Source organism: Eriocheir sinensis, chromosome 23 (genome assembly GCF_024679095.1).
Source record: "Eriocheir sinensis breed Jianghai 21 chromosome 23, ASM2467909v1, whole genome shotgun sequence".
NCBI lineage: Eukaryota > Metazoa > Arthropoda > Malacostraca > Decapoda > Varunidae > Eriocheir > Eriocheir sinensis.
Genome location: NC_066531.1, coordinates 4666470 through 4687401, shown reverse-complemented (window position 1 = coordinate 4687401; position 20932 = coordinate 4666470). Strand labels below are relative to the sequence as shown.

General features: G+C 42.4%; 1 protein-coding gene across 2 annotated transcripts in view; it reads right to left on the bottom strand.

Annotated features, from left to right (window-relative positions):
* LOC127002440 (demethylmenaquinone methyltransferase-like) overlaps positions 1-19267 on the bottom strand; it is a 34714-nt gene extending 15447 nt beyond the window's left edge. The window contains exon 1 of one of the 2 annotated variants that reach the window (XM_050868406.1): positions 19134-19267. The gene's annotated coding sequence lies outside the window, so the exon portion shown is untranslated. The remainder of the gene's footprint in view (positions 1-19133) is intronic. The other variant, XM_050868405.1, reaches the window with a different exon arrangement.
* Positions 19268-20932: the final 1665 nt, after the last annotated feature.

Sequence of the window (20932 nt, the reverse complement as noted above, 5' to 3'; positions counted from 1 at the left end):
ATAACGCGTACAATATTTAACAAGACGTTATATAAATCTCTGGTTCTCGGCAAACAGCAGACAAGTATTGTCTGTGACCAACCGTGGGGAAATGTCATTCCAGAGCGTTTATATATCGTTATGGCTGACATGAGGGCCTTTTCAGGTGTATATAATAAAAATGTATTTCAAGAATGCTGATTTGTCTGAACTAACAGTCTCTGTCAATGGTATGAATATGTATAAAAATACGGTTTCTTTTCCCCACGAGTGTACGCGAGTCTATTATGATATTTTAGATAGTTTAGGAGTAGAAAATGACACTTTGCTTGATTACGATAGCTTTAGGAAAGGAAGGACAGTGTTTGTTTTTAGTTTGTTACCGGAAGACATACTAGGCACAGTGCCTCTTGAACACAGTGGAAACTTACGCATAAGTCTTCAGCTTAAAAAAGGCTTCGATGAAAATTTAGTAATTATCTGTTTTGGGGATACAAAGGGAGTGTTGTCAATCAACTCGGAGAGGCACGTGTCTTGCGACACTAGAGCATAATGAATAATCAACAAATTATGAAAGCTCTACAAGGAAGACTTTATCACAATAATATATATTTCTTAGGCTGTCTTCCCGCTGACGATGTAGCTAAATTAAATCTAAGGAGTGAGTCAGACAAGCCCATTGTCTTTATTGCTAATGTGTTAGGCGCGTCGCAAACTTCGAAAATGGGTCACTGGGTGGTGTTCTATGTTAGTGATAAGTGTATATATTTCTTCGACACATACGCCCTGACCCCATCATTATATTCTAAGTACTTTCGAAGTTTCTTAAATAAGCATAAAGATTATCCTGTTTTTAAACTTGCCGCAAGATTACAGTCGGACAAAACTCTGGTGTGTGGCGTGTATTGCATTCAATTCGTATACTTATGTAATAAAATAGGCTTAGAGAGGACTAGTCAGTTTTTGAAAGATAATTATGATTTTTTGAAGAATGACAGAAAGGTGTTAACATATGCTTATAGAATGTTTAAAATGCCCCCATGTATAAAAACATTTTGTCAATCTAGTCAAGGACTGACTTACAAGCATTGTATTTCTAAGATATGTGGCTAACTTATTAAATGTTACATGATAATAATGTGTATGTGTGTGTAAAAAATGTAGAGAAGTAGCATGTAGCTTATTCATTGATGGCGTGTGTGTGTGTGTGCAATTATATGTAGTTATTAAGAACAGGATTCTGTTTTTTTTTTCGTGCGACGTGACCGGGTGGGCGTGAGTTTGTTCACGCTTTTCTATTGTTCGGAAGAAGAATGGCTTGTGGTTTTGGGCATGTGCGCGCGTGTTTGCATACATGCGTGGGCGTGTCCCCTATAACCTGGGGTAGCCTCGGAAGAAGAAAAGGCTTGTGGTAGTGTGCGCATATGCCCCAAATAACCCCGGGTAGCTTAGTCAGCCCCCTAACGTTGCGAGAGGAGCGTCATGGAGGAAGTCTTCGCCGTCATGAACTTACAACAACAACAACAACAACAACAGCCCCACGCTGCCGCTGCAACTCTTCATGCTGACGATGTTGACGATCAGATAATGGGTCAAGCCGCATTAGAAGTTGAAGCCATGGATAACACATCCCAAGCTGAAGCCGTGGATAACACATCACATCCCAGAAACGGAGGTGAGATATCCGCCTCTTGTATTTTTTTTTCTTTTTCTGCGCGCACAAGCGCTGGTGTGTGTGTATTTCTTATTCATTGTGTTTAAAAAAAAAATATATATATTTCTTGTCATTTCAGCGGATGTTGGTGGTGGTGAGGTGGGGGATGTTCCAGAAACTCCCAAGTCTACCGGTGAACACATCACGGGCGAGTCATTGGGCAACAACAACCGCGGCGCGTTGGGAGGTGTCGGTAAAATGGGGCGGCGTGTGCTGAGGGAAGGACTTCTGCGACTTCTGAAGGATGTGATACCTCCATTACCAGTGTCTCATCTGAAGAACGACCCACCGGCCAGCGTAACGTATAGTAAGTATTTTTTTTATTCTTACAAGAGAGAGAGAGAGAGAGAGAGAGAGAGAGAGAGAGAGAGAGAGAGAGAGAGATTGATTTTTTTTGTCTAATAATGTTTCTCTATCTTTTCATAAGTCCACGGCAACAACAACAGACACGCTTCGGTGATGGTGTGTCTTGACTCTCCGTCGGGCGCTGAATCGCGAGAGCGGCGGCGAAGTCGTCTGCAGCAAAAAGATCATGAAATGCGTCAATCACGACTGGAAAAAAAAATGCAGCATATGGCGGAAGTGTTGCGGCAGCTGCAGCAGCAGGGGCGTAGCGAGCAGCAGGAGACGCACCAGAGACGACAAGATCGCGACTGGGGACAAGAACGGCGGCGAAGAATGACAAAGAATAATTTGCCGAAGCAGCAAGAACACCGGAACCCAAGACTGTCTCAGAAGAGCCTCCATAAAGTTGGGAGAAAAAAACTTCAGGTGGCCAAACGTGAGGCGGGTCTCTTCTCCTCAGCAGCGGCGTACGGTCGGGGAAAACCAATGAAAAAAAATATCTCTGTGACCAAGAAACTCGTCTTTGAAGAGCCACCAGCGCGGCGTGCAGCAGCTGCGGCCGCTGAAGAAAATCTCGCGCCACAACCGGGCCCTTCCAATGCGGCTTGTGCGGACGGAACAAATGAAAGCTTCTCAAGCACTGACCTTCCTTCAGCTTTCAATTCTTTGAATTTTTCTCATAGCATGGACGTGAATAATATTATAAATGTTCTTGATGAGACTCCTATATTTAGTGCTTAACAATCATTTTTTTTATATATGTACTCGCTCTGTGTGTATTATTTTATATATATATGTACTTGTGTTGTGTATTTTTTTTCTTCATTTGTATATGTACTCGTGTTGTCATCCTTTTATGGGCTGTCTTTGGGCATGTACGACATAAGTTTGTAATATGTCTCTTTCAATTAGGATTTATTTTGGGGGAGGGAAAAAAAAAGGGTAGGATGGGTGGGTTTCCATTGTATTTCTTTGAGCCTGTACGGTGTGAGTTTGTAATATGTCTTTTTTTTTATGGCGATTGTGTGTTTTTATTTTTAGGCTTAGCATGTATTTAGTCTGGATTAAGAAAGAACAAATTAGCCTGGATTAAGAAAGAATAAATAAAATAGACTAGATTAAGGTAATATAATAACTTGTCATACCATTTTTTTTCCACTATATTTCAATATAAATGTATAAAATCTACTTTTCCCGTTCCTACCCCCTCACTGAAAAGACAATCGATATAACTCCAGTCAGTATGAAAATCAACAGTAACACACACACACACGCACACACACACACGCATATGCTGGCAAACTGAAAAAATCAATAGCGGGTAGAGGGAGAGGGAGGGGTAATGGTACCCTCAGACTGACCATCAAGTCACCGCTCGCGAGGGGTGGGGAATAGAGGGGGACACGCACACACATGCTGGCAAACTGGAAAAAAAAAATCAATAGCGGGAGGGGAAGAGGGAGAGGGAGGGGGAAGGTAGCCACAGGCCTCCGCCCAACAAGTCACCGCTCGCGCTAACCGATCCCCGGCAGGAGGGTGACGCCCCGGCACGGTGCGAAAGGACCAATCCCCCGGCAGGAGGGTGACGCCCCGGCACGGTGCGAAAGGACGCCCCTAGCCGATCCCCCGGCACTGGGGCGAAAGGACGCCCTTAACCGATCCCCCGGCAGGAGGGTGACGCCCCGGTACGGTGCGAATGGAGGCCCCTAGCCGATCCACCGGCACTGGGGCGAAAGGACGCCCCGGCACGGTGCGAAAGGAGGCCCCTAACCGATCCCCCGGCACTGGGGCGAAAGGACGCCCCTACCCGATCCCCCGGCAGGAGGGCGACGCCCCGGCACGGCGCGAAAGGACGCCCCTAACCGATCCCCCGGCACTGGGGCGAAAGGACGCCCCGGCACGGTGCGAAAGGACGCCCCTAACCGATCCCCCGAACAAGGCACCGCTCGCGCTAACCGATCCCCGGCAGGAGGGCGACGCCCCGGCACGGCGCGAAAGGACGCCCCTAACCAATCCCCGGCTGGAGGGTGACGCTCAGGCCTCCGGGGGGTAGGGGGAGACACGATGGCGTGGAAGGTGGGGGGGTTTGGGGTGGGGCGGGGTTGGGGTGGGGGGGGTTGGGAGGGGGGGGGGGATGGTCACTTTGGGTAGGTTTATGACCACTACCCGGTTGGGTAGTGGGGAGGTCCCCTCGGCGGCTGGCTGCCCGCGCGGCTGGCTGGCCGCCCCGGCCGGCTGCCCCGGCCGGCAAATTCGACGTATAAAATTTTTCGACGTAATTTTTTCTGCTGCGAATTCTTGATCATGCTTGCGAATTATTTTGGTCCCGTCACTGTCGCCATTACATACTACTACTCTTTATACATCCTTTATATATTTACGAAGGTAGGTACGGGTTTTTTTTCAAGCCCGCGCGCCTCCTCGCTGATTTGACGGCTGGCTCTCAACAGTTGATGGCCAACCTCTCTCTCTCTCTCTCTCTCTCTCTCGCCCTCGCTCTCTCTCTCTCTCTCTATCTCTCGGGAATAGACTAAGCAATCACATAGTTAGTGCATCGACGATAGCTTGGTTTAAGAGTAGACTGGATAGCTACATGGACGAGGATGACGGGTGATGGTGATGTGTGGGTGCAGTAAGGCTCTCCGGCTTATTGCACGGCCAGCTGAAGTTGCTCTCTCTCTCTCTCTCTCTCTCTCTCTCTCTCTCTCTCTCTCTCTCTCTCTCTCTCTCTCTCTCTGTGTGTGTGTGTGTGTGTGTGTGTGTGAGAGAGAGAGAGAGAGAGAGAGAGAGAGAGAGAGAGAGAGAGAGAGAGAGATTTGATTTGATAAATTTATTACGCCTCATGGCGACAAACAAAATACAAGTTCAATACCCACAGATGTCTCGTAGGACACGTTGAGATACACACACACACACACACACACACACACACACACACACACACACACACACACACACACCCAGGCTTCACGGTCTGACAGGGCGACGGTTCGAGCCCGCTCAGGCCGGATTCTTTCCGTTGACTAGGAGTGGTTACTATCCCCCCTTGAGCAAAGGGGATGGGTTGTGTGGTGTGTGAGGTCCTGGCAGTACCCATAGATCGACGATAAATAGCACTTGCTCATGTCGGGAGGGTACCTGCTGCAGGGGATTACGAGTCCAACACGTGATCAGGTCGTGGTGAATTACACACACACACACACACACACACACACACACACACACACACACACACACACACACACACACTTTACACGTGGCAATTCCTGGCCGGCAATACAGCCGCGACGATCTAGCGGCTAGACCGGCTGGGTGCTCTCGGGAGAAAGTACCTTCACACGTGGGAGGAGCCGCCGGGAGCATCAAGACGTAAACTGCTAGTAAATGCAAGGGCATGAATTCACCCCAGACACCCCAAAAGGCTACTACCATATCTTAAAACCACAATGAGTTTGGTCCATCAGCCTAATATTGTAGAAATACTTTAAGTAAACGAGTTTTATCATAAGTAGTATTGATTGATTGACTGATTGTTTATTGTTGCATTTAACAATAAAGGAGAAGGGAGGAACATGCCATCCCAACCCCCAGGCATTACATAGTGTGATTATAAAATGCACGAAAATAACCGTTCCTTATACCTCCTTCGATATCTCGCAAAGAGATAAACATTTCCCGCAATGTTGCTGCCACTCTCTCAAAAGTTGTTTTGCGCAGGCTCTGCTTCTTGTAGAGCTTATCTTGTGGGTCCCACAAGTGTCGATGCTGCCTCACTTCCTCTAGCAATGCCACCTCGGCTCCAAATCTTGTTATCTGCATCTGTCATTTCGTGTTTTATTGGCGCCGACATGTTGTTTACCCGGCCGCCAGTCGGCTATACAAGACGGACACGCTCAGCTGCAGAGAACTTGCCGCGAGAAGAGCTCCCAGACCCAGACCCAGACCAAAAATGCTGCCGCGCCTGTATTGCCAGCCGCGAATTGCCAGGTGTAAAGCTGCCTTTAGAGGTGAGGTTCGTGATTTAAATGAGAAGAGATCGCAAGAAGAGAAGAGGGAGTTTTTTTGGAGAGTAATGGATATGAAAGTGAGAAAGTAGTTCATAGGGTCGAGAGGAAGAAAGGAATAAAACTAACAGAAAAGGAGGAAGGGTGGAAAGTGACATATACGAATATTAATGGAATAGTTTCATCGTGGATAGAGTTAACGACTATTTGAGACACAAAGAACCTGATATTGTGGGGCTGACGGAAACTAAGTTGTGACCCAATTGAGGTGGTGGGGATTGGAGAAGGTGCATACAACGTATGGAGGAGAGACAGAAAGATAAAACGGGGAGGAGGTGTGATGTTGATGGTTAAAAAAGGCATTAGGGTGGAGGAGGTAATTGAGGGTGAAGGCTTGACAGAGGTGTTGAAAGTGAAAAGTGTGGGTGCTGAAGGAAGAAGGAGGCATTATGTAGTAGGGTATGTGCCTCCATGAACAAGCGTATGGGGGTTGCGGGAATATAAACAAATGATACAAGACACGGTGAGTTGCAAGGATGAAATGTTGAGGGAGTGTGAGAGAATAATTATAATGGGTGATTTCAACTGCATGGAGGTGGAATAGGAGGACTGGCAGACGCAGGGAGCAGACGAGTCGTGGGGAGGAAGACTCCTGCAACTGGCAGTGGAACATGTGCTGACTCAGTGGATCAAGGAACATACCAGATTCGGGAAAGAAGGTGAGGCATCAAGACTAGACCTGGTATATATTAAGTAAGGAGCCAGAAATAATAGAAAATCTTAACGTAGATTGTCCAATAGCGAAGAGTGGCCATGAGGTTGTGGAATTTGAAGTATCAGAAAAGAGAACGATTGGCCGAAAAGAGGATCACAAAATTGGGAGAAGCAACTACTGTGACTTTGTTAGCATGATAACCTTTTTTGAAAATGCAAATTGGAGTGGGCTGTACAAAGCCAAGAGTACACAGGATAAGTGGGAGGAGTTTTTAAAGCTATACAAGGAAGCCGAAAATAAATATGTCTCCAAGGTAACCAAAAAGGATGTTGGTAAAAAGGATTGGTTTAACAAGTGATGCGAGATAGCTAGAAAGAGAAAAAGGAAGCTTGGAAGGGATGGAGGAGACAAAGAAGAATCAACTCGTGGAACGATTTCAAACAAGCAAGGAATGAATATACAAAGATTAGAAGAGAAGAAAAAAGGAAATATGAAAAAGATATAATCGACAAGTGAAAAGACAACCTATTTTATAGACGTGTGAACGGCAAATTAAAGAATAGAGAAAAAATCGATAAACTGAAAATGGATGAAACCACATAATTATGAGGACCCAGCAAAGATGGCAGAGGTGATGAATAACAGCTTCCATAGAATGTTCACAAAAGAGGAATTTGTACAACTTCCGGGCCAGGAAAAAGGAAGGGTTATGCAAGAGATTCAGTTAACGGTGCAGGTCAAAGAAAGTTTGAACAAACTGGATGTAAGAAAGGCGACGGGGCCGGATGGAGTATCAGGGTGTATCTTGAATGAATGTAGTGATCAACTTGCAGAGAAACTGCACTCCATAATGAGTGACTCTCTAAGTGAAGGAAAGGCACCACAAGATTGGAAGAGAGCAAATATAATACGGTACCGATTTTTAAGGGAGGCAAGAGAGAGGAGCCATTAAATTACAGACCGGTATCACTCACTAGTGTGGTTGCGAAGGAGACTGGTTAAAAACAGGCGGTCGGATTTCTGAGAAAGTGAGAAAATTATATCGGGTTGCCAGTTTGGATTCAGGAAAGGGAGATCTTGCGTCACCAACTTGTTGTGTTACTACTTAAGGGTGACATATTTAATACAGGAGAGAGAAGGCTGGGCGGATGGAAAGTACCTGAATCTGAAGAAAAAAAAAACATTTTACATAGTACCGCACGTGGGCAACCATGGACTTCCATCTTCTTCTGTCCCTCGTGGCCCTGATGAACTGTCCAGTGTCCACCCGTCATGTTCCCCCGTGCCAGCTTTACCAATCCGTCCATGTATTTCACTCTCGGTCTTCCTCTCCCTCTGGTTCCCTCCACCATTCCTGTCATTATCAGATTCTCCAGCCCCTCTCTCCTCATTACGTAAACAAAAAATTTCAGTTGTCTCAATCTCACCGCCCCCATCAGCTCCCTCCTCTCTCCCACCATCTCCAATACTTCTTCGTTCGACCTTCTTGCCGTCCACGTGATCTTCATCCTCCTCCTCCACAGCCACATCTCCATCGCCTCCAGCCTATTCAACATCGTCTTTGATATAGTCCGACTTTTCACACCATATAACATTGTTGACCACACATGAATTTTTATTAAGCTTTTCCGTGTTTTTTATAGAAAACTATGTTATTCAATAGCAAAATGCGGTCTTTGCTATACCTATTCTCCTTTTAATTTCTGTGTCACACCTTATATCCTCGGTCACAACACTTCCCAAATAATTAAAGTTCTCTACCCTCTCCACCGTTCATCGCAGCTCCATTCGTGGTATCTGTGCATTCTTTGACATTACCAACCACTTCGTTCTCTATACCTTAATTGTCAAACCTTTGGATTCCCTTTCTTCTTTTACTCGGTTGAGCATTAATTGTATTTTTTCTTTATTGTCTGCTATCAGCACAGTGTCATCGGCACACCTTATGTTATTTACATTACGTCCTCCAATACTTATCCCCTCACATTCTCTGATAGTCCGCATTATTATTTCTCCAAACAATGAAAACAGATCCGGTGACATTACACAACCCTGCATGACACCTCTTCTGGTGTTCTGCAACTCTGTATCTTCGCCATCTACTCTTACACACGCCTTTTGTGCCAGTATAGATTCTTTATCACTCTGAGTTATCTTCCGTTCACCCTAATGCTTTTCAATAGTTCCATTAAGTCTTCATGTCTAACTCTATCAAAGGCTTTTTCATAGTCAATAAAGCAGACATACAGGTATCTTTGTTTGTCTATCACCCTCTCTGCCATTGTTCTCAACATAAATATTGCATTACTCGTGCCTTTTCCTTCCACAAATCCACATTGCTCGTCCGAGACCTCACTTCTTTTTCTTCCACGTAATCGTTTGAGTATAACTTTCAGTGTGATTTTTGTTATTTGGCTCATGATACTGATGGTTCTGTGCTTATCGCAGTCAAGTGTTCCGCTTACTTTTGGTATTGCGATAAACACGGATTTACACATTTGTTCAGTTACCTGTCCAGATATCATATCAAAAGCCTTTGATAGGGTCTGGCACAAATCTTTGCTTTCCAAACTACCCTCCTACGGTTTCTATCCTTCTCTCTGTACCTTTATCTCACGTTTCCTCTCTGACCGTTCTATTTCTGCTGTGATAGACAGTCACTGTTCTTCCCCTAAATCTATTAATACTGGTGTTCCGCAGGGCTCTGCCCTATCTCCCACTCTCTTTCTGTTGTTCATTGAAGATCTTCTTTCCAAAACGAACTGCCCTATCCATTCTTACACCGATGACTCTACTCTGCATTACTCAACTTCTTTTAATAGAAGACCCACCCAACATGATCTAAATGATTCCAGGATGGAGGCGCCAGAACGCTTAGCCTTAGACCTTACTATTATTTCCGACTAGGAAAACAAGAACTTCGTGTCCTTCAACACCTCAAAAACACAGTTTCTCCACCTATCCACTCGACACAATCTTCCGAACAACTATCCCCTATTCTTTGACAACACTCAGCGATCACCTTCTTCAACACTAAACATCCTCGGTTTATCCTTAACTCAAATCTAAACTGTAATCTTCATGTATCTTCTCTTCCTAAATCACCTTCTTCGAGGCTGTGCGTTCTGTGCCGTCTCCGCCGTTCTACTCCCCCGCACAGTTGCTATCCATTTTCAGGGGCCTTGTCCGCCTTCGTATGGAGTATGCATCTCACGTGTGGGGGGTTCCACTCACACAGCTCTCTTGGACAGAGTGGAGTCTAAGGCTCTTCGTCTCATCAGCTCTCCTCCTCTTACTGTACTGATAGTCTTCTGCCTTTTAAATTTCGCCTCTCTCTCTATCTGCTATCGATATTTTCAAGCTGACTGCTCTTCTGAACTTGCTAACCGCATGCCTTCCCCCTCCCGCGGCCTCGCCACACACGACTTTCTACTCAACCTTTACTGTCCAAATCCCTTACGCAAGAGTTAACCAGCATCTTCCTTTTCTCATCCCACACGCTGGTAAACTCTGGAACAATCTTCCTTCATTTGTATTCCCTCCTACCTACGACTTGAACTATTTCAAGAGGAGGGTATCAGGGCACCTCTCCTTCCGAAATTGACCTATTTTTCGGCCACTACTCTAACTCTTTATATGAGCAGTGAGTTGCAGTCTTTTTTTTCACATTTGTTACCTTTTTTATGCCCTTGAACTGACTCCTCTGCTGTAAAAGAAAAAAAAGAATTGTAGACCTTGTTCACTATCTCTGATACACTTTACTGCCATATCTTCAACTGCTTGCAACATCTATATTGTAACACTCTCGCCTCCTGCTGCCTTTCCTCTCTTCAGGTCTTTCATTGCCCATTTTACTTCACTCTAAAATTTCTAGGCCTTCATTTCCTTCGGCCGTGTCATCCATCTCTGGTCTCTCATCACTAAACAGCTCTCTTATAATAATAATATTATATTCACTCCATCTTTGTCCCGCCTCCTCTGCATCCATCAAGACTGTCCCATCTTTCTTTTTCACAGCACCGCCTTTATTCCACTTCCGTGTCTGAATTCCTAACTAACAGGGAAATGAGGACGATAATCAGGGACAGGGTTTCCAACTGGTGCCCTGTGATGAGTGGAGTCCCGCAAGGTTCGGTGTTGGCACCAATAATGTTTCCTGTTTATATGAAATATGGTGGATGGAGTGTCCAGTTATGTGAGTTTGTTTGTAGATGATGCAAAACTATTGAGACGAGTGAATAATGTGAAGGACTATGAGGCATTGCAACGGACCTGGATAGAATATGGGAGTGGAGTGGTACATGGCAGATGGAATTCAACCTCGGGAAATGTAAAAAAAAATGGAGTTTGGTAGGAGTGGCAGAAGATGTAAATATGATTTTAAGATGGGAAGTAAGATAATATGCAGAGGAGTGGAGGAAAAAGATTTGGGAGTGACTCTCAGAGAATATGTCACTGGACAAACACATCAACAGGATAACATGACAAACTCTGAATTTGCTGAGGAACATAAGGACGGCATTTGTGTACTTGGATGAGGAGATGATGAAGAAAATAATAATCCCAATGATAAGGGCAAAGTTAGAGTATGCAGCAGTGGTCTGGTCTCCTCACGAAAAGAAGATCATAAAGAAGCTGGAAAGAGTGCAGAGAGTGGCAACTAAGATGGTACCGAAACTTCGAGATCGGACTTATGAGGAGAGACCCAATAGCATGGGGCTCACAACCCTGGAGAGAAGAAGAGACAGAGGAGCTCTGATATTGGTGTACAGGGTGGCGAGCGGAATGGAGCATTTGGACAGAGAGGATCTGTGTGTGTGGAACGAGAGAGAAACAAGAGGACATGGAAAGAAGTTGAGGGCGACCACGTGTAGGAGAGATGTGAAAAAGTGTACCTTCCCAAACAAAAACATTGAGCTATGGAATAGACTGAAGGAGAAGGTAGTTTGTGCAAGAAACATTCATGATTTTAAAGAAAAGTTGGATAAGAGTGAATATGGAGACGGGACAGCGCGAGCATAGCTCTTTTCCCGTATGTCACAACTAGGTAAATACAACGGGGTAAATACCCACGCACGCGCACGCGCGTTGAGTGTGGGCGGAGATTGAGAGCCAGCCGGCGAATCAGCGAGGAGTGTGGCGCGGCATTAGAAAACCGTAGCTACCTTCCTAAATATGCGGCCGGCATATCTTCCCAGGCCCGTGGATTCGTAGATCCGCGCGCTGCCCACCACACCGCGGAGGCACATTATCAACAAACCCAGTAAATGTGTCACCAATATCAGCCAAGACTGATTGTTGTAATAAAACGTATGTAATAACGTAAATACATCGTTCCATTGACTCATATACTTTACAGCAGCAGAGTAGAAGCTGTGGACAGCAGGCTGGTGGCCACGGTAATGGTGGCGGCGAAGGAAAGCCCGAACTTATATAATTTGCAGCCGAAAAATGTGTGTGTGTGTGTGTGTGTGTGTGTGTGTGTGTGTGTGTGTGTGTGTGTAATAATGACAGCGTACAAGGGCAATCTTATCCACACACGGGTAATTCCCTCTGGCCCACCATATGCTGTTAGAGGACGGACACACGACACACTTGGAGTAATTCCGAAATTCAAAGTAAATTTCATATACAATTTATCTTCCAGATTATCACTAACAGCCACAATTACCACAAATTAGTCACGATTACTGATGATTGGTAGTGAGTTACTTTATTCAATCCGTGAGTTACTACGGGGTATTTTTCGACGAATATATTTAAAATAGTAAGAGTACATGTTTTTCGCTCAGCATGGCCGGGAAAGCCTAAACTGCCAGGTGGTGAGGCTTGTTTTCGTAAAATTAGAACCCCTTCCACCTGGAGGGGCTGTTGCGTCATAGCCGGACATACGCGTCAACATGTGCATGTATCGTTCAATGCTTGTATATAAGTAAAAATTACATTTGAATATTTTTTTCTCCGTAAAGTTTCTCATGTCATTCTCTCCTCCGAGCGGCGAGACAGGGGAGGAAGAGAGGCGCCAAAGCCAGTGCCAGTCGGAACAGACGGGGAGAGTGCGTCGTAGTTTTCTCTCCACTCCAGCCAAAAAAACGTCCTTACAAATGATGTACAAGCGCAAGGCAACCAGAAATAGTCATCAACATCAAGAGGGCTTATGGAGCGGCCAACTCAGAAAACAAGCAAGAGAGTAGCGTAGAAGCGAGGTATTTAGAGGTAGAAGCGAGCGGGTGTGCGGGACCAGACGCCTTATCATTCTTCAGTAAGTCAACAAGGTATACACAATAATACGTGAATAATAAATACAAATGGCAAGACAGGGATGAAATGGAAAAACATCTTTGGAGCCAATATCTCGAAAAGTAGTTTTTAAATTAAAAAAAAAATCACAAAATCGAAAAAAAGTCTGACCGACTTTTGTTAGGTATCATTTAAAAATACAACTAAAGGACAATTTTTGCTATTGATAAAATGTCAAAAAATGTCAAAAGAAAACGGGACACAATGAAAAAAATCGTGACAATTTTTTTTTCGAAGACAAAACAAAAAGTCCAAAATTTTATCAATGCGAAATGTAGATAGGTAAACAAAGTTTCTAAGTTTTTTTTTTCAAAGCGATTAACTGAAATATAAAGTATGCGAAACAAACAAAAAAAAAAACCGCTTTGTTTGAGTCTCCTCACCCGAATTTAATGTAAATTCACAGAGTATCACACCTTTACACCAACAAAAAACATACTAAGATTTCAAAGCTAATGGACGTACCATATACACAGGAGGACACCCCGTAGTCGCAGCCCTTAAATTTTTCTACCGATGAGATTATTACTATTTACAGTAAAAGTCAATAAACACGAACACACACAAAAAAAAGAAAAGAAAAACCCTCCAATCGCGGCTCCTGCTAATATAAACAGGAATGGCCAGAAGAAACACTGATGAATCATTATAGTGTATACCGATGTAAGTTTAGTGTATACAGTTGTAAGTCCTTGAACACTGTGTAAGACTACCCGTGTTATTTATTTACTTTTTTACGTATTAGCCGAGAGCTGGGGTAGGCTTTCTTGGTGGGGGCCTGGTTGTCGGCCCAAGCTCGCTGTGGCACAGGCAAATGTTTATAAAGGCACAGCTCCTATCCATTTACAGGGGCCTTGTCCGCCCTCGTATGGAGTATGCATCTCACGTGTGGGGGGGCTACACTCACACAGCTCTCTTGGACAGAGTGGAGTCTAAGGCTCTTCGTCTCATCATCTCTCCTCCTCTTACTAATAGTTTTCTACCTCTTAAATTTCGCCGCCATGTTGCCTCTCTTTCTATCTTCTATCGATAGTTTCATGCTGACTGCTCTTCCGAACTTGCTAACTGTATGCCTCCCCCCCTCCCGCGGCCTCGCCACACACGACTTTCTACTCAAGCTCATCCCTTTACTGTCCAAATCCCTTACGCAAGAGTTAACCAGCATCTTCACTCTTTCATCCCTCACGCTGGTAATCTCTGGAACAATCTTCCTTCATCTGTATTTCCTCCTGCCTACGACTTGAACTCCTTCAAGAGGAGGGTATCAGGACACCTCTCCTCCCGAAACTGACCTATCTTTCGACCACTCCTCTTAACTCTTTTTAGGAGCTTTTTTTTATTTTTTTTTACATTTGTTACCTTTTTTATGTCCTTGAACTGACTCCTCTGCTGTAATATATATATATATATATATATATATATATATATATATATATATATATATATATATATATATATATATATATATATATATATATATAACTGTACAGAGGAGGAGGACAAAGATGATTCAGGGGGTGAGAAACTTGCCTTATGAAGACAGGCTGAAGCATTTAAATCTACACTCCCTAGAAAGGCGAAGGTTGCGAGAAGACTTGATCGAAGTCTGTAAGTGGATGAAGGGCTTTAATAAAGGGGATGTCAATAAGATTTTGATAGTAAAAGAGCCAGGTAGGACGCGTAGCAATGGTTTTAAGTTAGACAAATACAGATTCAACAAAGACATAGGCAAGAATTGGCTCACCAATAGAGTGGTAGATGAATGGAACAGGCTTGGGAGCCAATACCATAGATACATTCAGGAAGAGGTTAGATAAAGCCATGGATGGTGAGGTAAGGTGGGGTTGAGTGTACAGGAGCTGCCTTGTTTAGGCCAACCGGCCTCTTGCAGACTACTTACGTTCTTATGTTCTTATCTTCTTATATATATATAGATATATTATATATATATATATATATATATATATATATATATATATATATATATATATATATATATATATATATGTGTGTGTGTGTGTGTGTGTGTGTGTGTGTGTGTGTGTGTGTGTGTGTGTGTGTGTGTTATTCACGTACGGGCTTGCAGATCACTGTGGATCCCTGTGAGCCACCATCCTCTGGGAGCAACCTTTGAACTCATTATATGACCGGTCTATGGATGGGAATGAAGCCAATACACACACTCACTCTCCGGGCTACGAGATCACAAATTCTCGATTTACATCCGGTATAAAATTATTGCCATGTGAAGTGGGGTTACACGTGGAAGGAAACATGCCCAAGTGTTTCCGTCCAGCCTGGGAATCGAACCCGGGTTCTTTTACGTGTGTGTGTGTGTGTAATTCACCTCCTCTTGGTATGCTGCGGGTCTCTCTCGAGACAGCCAGCCGTTCCCCTACGGAAGAGCACAGAGCTCAGTGTGTGTGTGTGTGTGTGTGTGTGTGTGTACAACATAATATAGTAAGTGTGTTTCCACCTTTTCGGATTACCTAAACTCTGAGAATATTATCGTGTTCAGGAGAATTGTATGTGTCAGCTGTTATTATTTACTTTTTCAACGCCTTGGTAATTCTGTAAAAATAATCCAAATGAAGTAAAGCTTGGTAAACATTCATAACAACCGCTTTGACCTATTTTTATACTCGCCTTTTGTTATTTATATTTGTGAATTTGAAATTTATTCATTACAGTTCCAGTGCACTACCATCCTAAGTTTATTGATGAAAGAAAGAAGTAACTATTACGCGAGATAGTGAACCACAGATAATAATGAAAACTTGAAGTGCGGAAAGTCCAGCGGATGGAAGGCGAGAAGGGACGCACTGAAGTTATCCTTCCACCTCGGAATAGATTGCAAACGTACGTGTTGCCGTACATAAGAGATGAAATTGCCGTGCCAGAGCTTATTCTGTCAATCATTTATTGGTACACAGCACAACAAACACATCGACCCCAGAAAAGTTGGAGCTATTTAGTGAAACATGTCATTGGGATCTGTAATACAACTTCCTCACTAAATAGCTGCAAACTTTTCTGGGGTCGATGTGTTTGTTGTATATATGTAGCATTAAATGTTTGACAGAATATGCTCTGACACGGCAATTTCATCTCTTATGTACGACAACACGTTTGCAATCTATTTCGAGTTGAAGGAATAATTATAGTGCTTCCCTTCTCGCCTTCCCTCCGCGAGGCGTTTCGGGAGAACTTTCAGCTGCGTACGAAGACAATGGTACGGATATATATAAATATATAAATATGTAAATAAATTATGCTGCCTAGTTTATTGTAATTGTTGTAGAATGATAAAATGTGCTTGTTTATAAGATCAAATGACTAAAGGACAAAGTACAGTCCTACTGGAGAGGTAATTCAAAATAATATAATATCCAATAGCCTAATCTCGCTCGTGCCGACATCATCAAAAGTAGCTTTATGTATAGTTCATTTTTTTACAGACTATCCATTACTAACAAGCATATAAGGTTTTGAAGGATAAAGTTTAATTATTGAGGATGGTTACCTATGCACAAAATACACCGTAATAATTATCATAAACGCACAGTGATGGAACAAAAAGGGTGTGTGAAAAGCCACCCGGGCGGCTCCGGCACCTATAGGCTATGGCTGAAACGGGAACGGGGAAATTAGGATCATAACCGTACCGCACCGTGCCGTGCCCATGCTCAGGTTACAGGCCAAGACCCTTGTCGTGCAGGAAGGAGACTTACAGAGCACAAGGTTATTTTAACGAGCAAGTCACGTCTGCCGCAAGGAACACAAGCGACAAAGGTCCTCAGGATCGAATAATAATTACAAGGGAAGTGTGGCGACGACAGCAAGCAACTTACCTTTAGTGAAGACGGAAGATAAATGGTACTCAGAATCCTTATCATGTGATTTTTATACTATTTTTTTTTTCGAATATATACTTTGATTACCAATAATGATAAGATAAAATTACCGGCTGAAATGCTTGAAAACATCAAGCTTTCTTGCACGCCTGGGATAGGTGCGCAGTGGTCTAGTGACCGAGTGTCTCAAACTTTTAATCAGCTTCATTTTCTTAGACGTGAAGAATTAGTCTTCACTCAAATTTTCAAACTTTTTGATCGGTAATTACCTTGGATATAATACTGCCAGGTCAGGTTATCTGTACGCCCTGATCCATTACAAAAGTATTTTACTTTTTTTTCAAGAGTCGGCCCAAGGGCAACAAAAAGTGTAGAAAAAAACCCGCTATCTTGCCGCTCCCACAACAGAAGATAATATAGAGTGGCCTAAAGAGAGGTCAATTTCGGATGGAGAGGTGTCTTGATACACTCTTCTTGAAAGAGGTCAAGTCATAGGCAGGAGGAAATACAGACGAAGGAAGGCTGTACCAGAGTTTACCAGTGTAAGGGATGAAAGAGTGAATATATATATATATACACACACTCACTCTCCGGGCTACGAGATCGCAAATTCTCGATTTACATCCGGTATCAAATTATTGCCATGTGAAGTGGGGTTACACGTGTAAGGAAACATGCCCAAGTTTTTCCGTCCAGCCAGGGAATCGAACCCGGGTTCTTTTACGTGTGTGTGTGTGTAATTCACCTCCTCTTGGTCTGCTGCGGGTCTCTTTCGAGACAGCCAGCCGTTCCCCTACGGAAGAGCACAGAGCTCAGTGTGTGTGTGTGTGTGTGTGTGTGTGTGTGTTTACAACATAATCTAGTAATTGTGTTTCCACCTTTTCGGATTACCTAAACTCTGATAATATTATCGTGTTCAGGAGAATTGTATGTGTCAGCTGTTATTATTTACTTTTTCAACGCCTTGGTAATTCTGTAAAAATAATCCAAATGAATGAAAGTTTGGTAAACATTTATAACAACCGCTTTGACCTATTTTTATACTCGCCTTATGTTATTTATATTTGTGAATTTGAAATTTATTCATTACAATTCCAGTGCACTACCATCCTAAGTTTATTGATGAAAGAAAGAAGTAACTATTACGCGAGATAGTGAACCACAGATCAAACTGAAAACTTGAAGTGCGGAAAGTCCAGCGGATGGAAGGCGAGAAGGGACGCACTGAAGTTATCCTTCCACCTCGGAATAGATTGCAAACGTACGTGTTGCCGTACATAAGAGATGGAATTGCCGTGCCAGAGCTTATTCTGTCAATCATTTATTGGTACACAGCACAACAAACACACCGACCCCAGAATATTTGGAGCTATTTAGTGAAACATGTCATTGGGATCTGTAATGCAACTTCCTCACTAAATAGCTGCAAACTTTTCTGGGTCGATGTGTTTGTTGTATATATGTAACATTTCATCTCTTATGTACGACAACACGTTTGCAATCTATTTCGAGTTGAAGGAATAACTTTTAGTGCGTCCCTTCTCGCCTTCCCTCCGCGAGGCGTCTCGGGAGAACTTTCAGCTGCGTACGAAGACAATGGGTACGGATATATATAAATATATAAATATGTAAATAAATTATGCTGCCTAGTTTATTGTAATTGTTGTAGAATGATAAAATGTGCTTGTTTATAAGATCAAATGACTAAAGGACAAAGTACAGTCCTACTGGAGAGGTAATTCAAAATAATATAATATCCAATAGCCTAATATCGCTCGTGCCGACACCATCAAAAGTAGCTTTATGTATAGTTCATTTTTTTACAGACTATCCATTACTAACAAGCATATAAAGTTTCGAACGATGAAGTTTAATTATTGAGGATGGTTACCTATGAACAAAATACACCGTAATAATTATCATAAACGCACAGTGATGGAACAAAGTAAAGGGTGTGTGAAAAGCCACCCGGGAGGCTCCGGCACCTATAGGCTATGGCTGAAACGGGAACGGGGAAATTAGGATCATAACCGTACCGCACCGTGCCGTGCCCATGCTCAGGTTACAGGCCAAGACCCTTGTCGTGCAGGAAGGAGACTTACAGAGCACAAGGTTATTTTAACGAGCAAGTCACGTCTGCCGCAAGGAACACAAGCGACAAAGGTCCTCAGGATCGAATAATAATTACAAGGGAAGTGTGGCGACGACAGCAAGCAACTTACCTTTAGTGAAGACGGAAGATAAATGGTACTCAGAATCCTTATCGTGTGATTTTTATACAAATTTTTTTTTTCGAATATATACTTTGATTACCAATAATGATAAGATAAAATTACCGGCTGAAATGCTTGAAAACATCAAGGTTTTTTGCACGCCTGGAGTAGGTGCGCAGTGGTCTAGTGACCGAGTGTCTCAAACTTTTAATCAACTTCATTTTCTTAGACGTTCAAACTTTTTGATCGGTAATTACCTTGGATATAATACTGCCAGGTAAGGTTATCTGTACGCACTGATCCATTACAAAAGTATTTTGGCTTTTTTTCGAGAGTCGGCCCAAGAGCAACAAAAAGTGTAGAAAAAAACTCCGCTATCTTGCCGCTCCCACAACAGCAGATAATATAGAGTGGCCTAAAGAGAGGTCAATTTCGGATGGAGAGGTGTCTTGATACACTTTTGAAAGAGGTCAAGTCATAGGCAGGAGGAAATATAGACGAAGGAAGGCTGTACCAGAGTTTACCAGTGTAAGGGATGAAAGAGTGAATATATATATATATATATATATATATATATATATATATATATATATATATATAAACATATATATATATATATATAGATGTATATATATATATATATATATATATATCTATATATCTATATATATATATATATATAAATATATAAATTAACCTATGGCAGAAACAAGCCGATGTCTTCAGAAAAGATATCAGATAAAACGTGAAAACTCTTGAAAGCAAAGCAAAAACTTTTGCTTTCAAGTGTTTTCACGGTTTATCTTTATTTTTCAAGAATCGGCTTGTTTTAAGGAGCAGCGAGTAGTTTTTTTTTTTTATTATTTTTTTTTTCCTTTGAGTTGTCTCCTTTTTTGATATATATATATATATATATATATATATATATATATATATACATATATATATATATATATATATATATATATATATATATATATATATATATATATATATATATATATATATATATATATATATATATATATATATATATATATATATATATATATATATATATATATATATATATATATATATATATATATATATATATATATATATATATATATATATATATATATATATATATATTGGTCTATTGCGGTAGGCTTCTTCCGGTGGATGCTGATGGTTGGTCCAAGGCTTCTTTCCGGTGTGTCGTGATGGTCCCGTTCTGGCGCAGACGAGTGTTTATATTGGCGCCATCTTGCTTTGGCTCATGCTGCCCTCCCAGAGCTAATCTTTGATTCTAGAATCTAGAGTCCGGGTTGATAAGTGGTCTTCAGGACAGCATGTGGGTAGTTTTAAGCCACTCGGCGGCGGCTGAAAAAATCCCAGCTTGGTGGCACCGGGCGGGGATTGAACTCACGTGCTCCTGAACACGGGGCCGTTCGTCTGACGACTCAGCCACCGCCTCCACAGATATATATATATATATATATATATATATATATATATATATATATATATATATATATATATATATATATATATATATATATATATATATATATATATATATATATATATATACCGTGTCCACAACCTTGACTCTTCTGAATTTTCTACCATCTGGCTAAGACTTCATTGTCATTCTATTACTAAATACATCTGTGCTATTTATCTCTCACCTAACTCTACCAACTATGTAAAATTCTTTGACTATTTGAATTCTAAAGTGGACCACATCTTGACCCAATCTCCCTTCGCTGAAATCTCCATCCTAGGAAATTTCAATGTTCACCACCAGCTTTGGCTTTCATCCT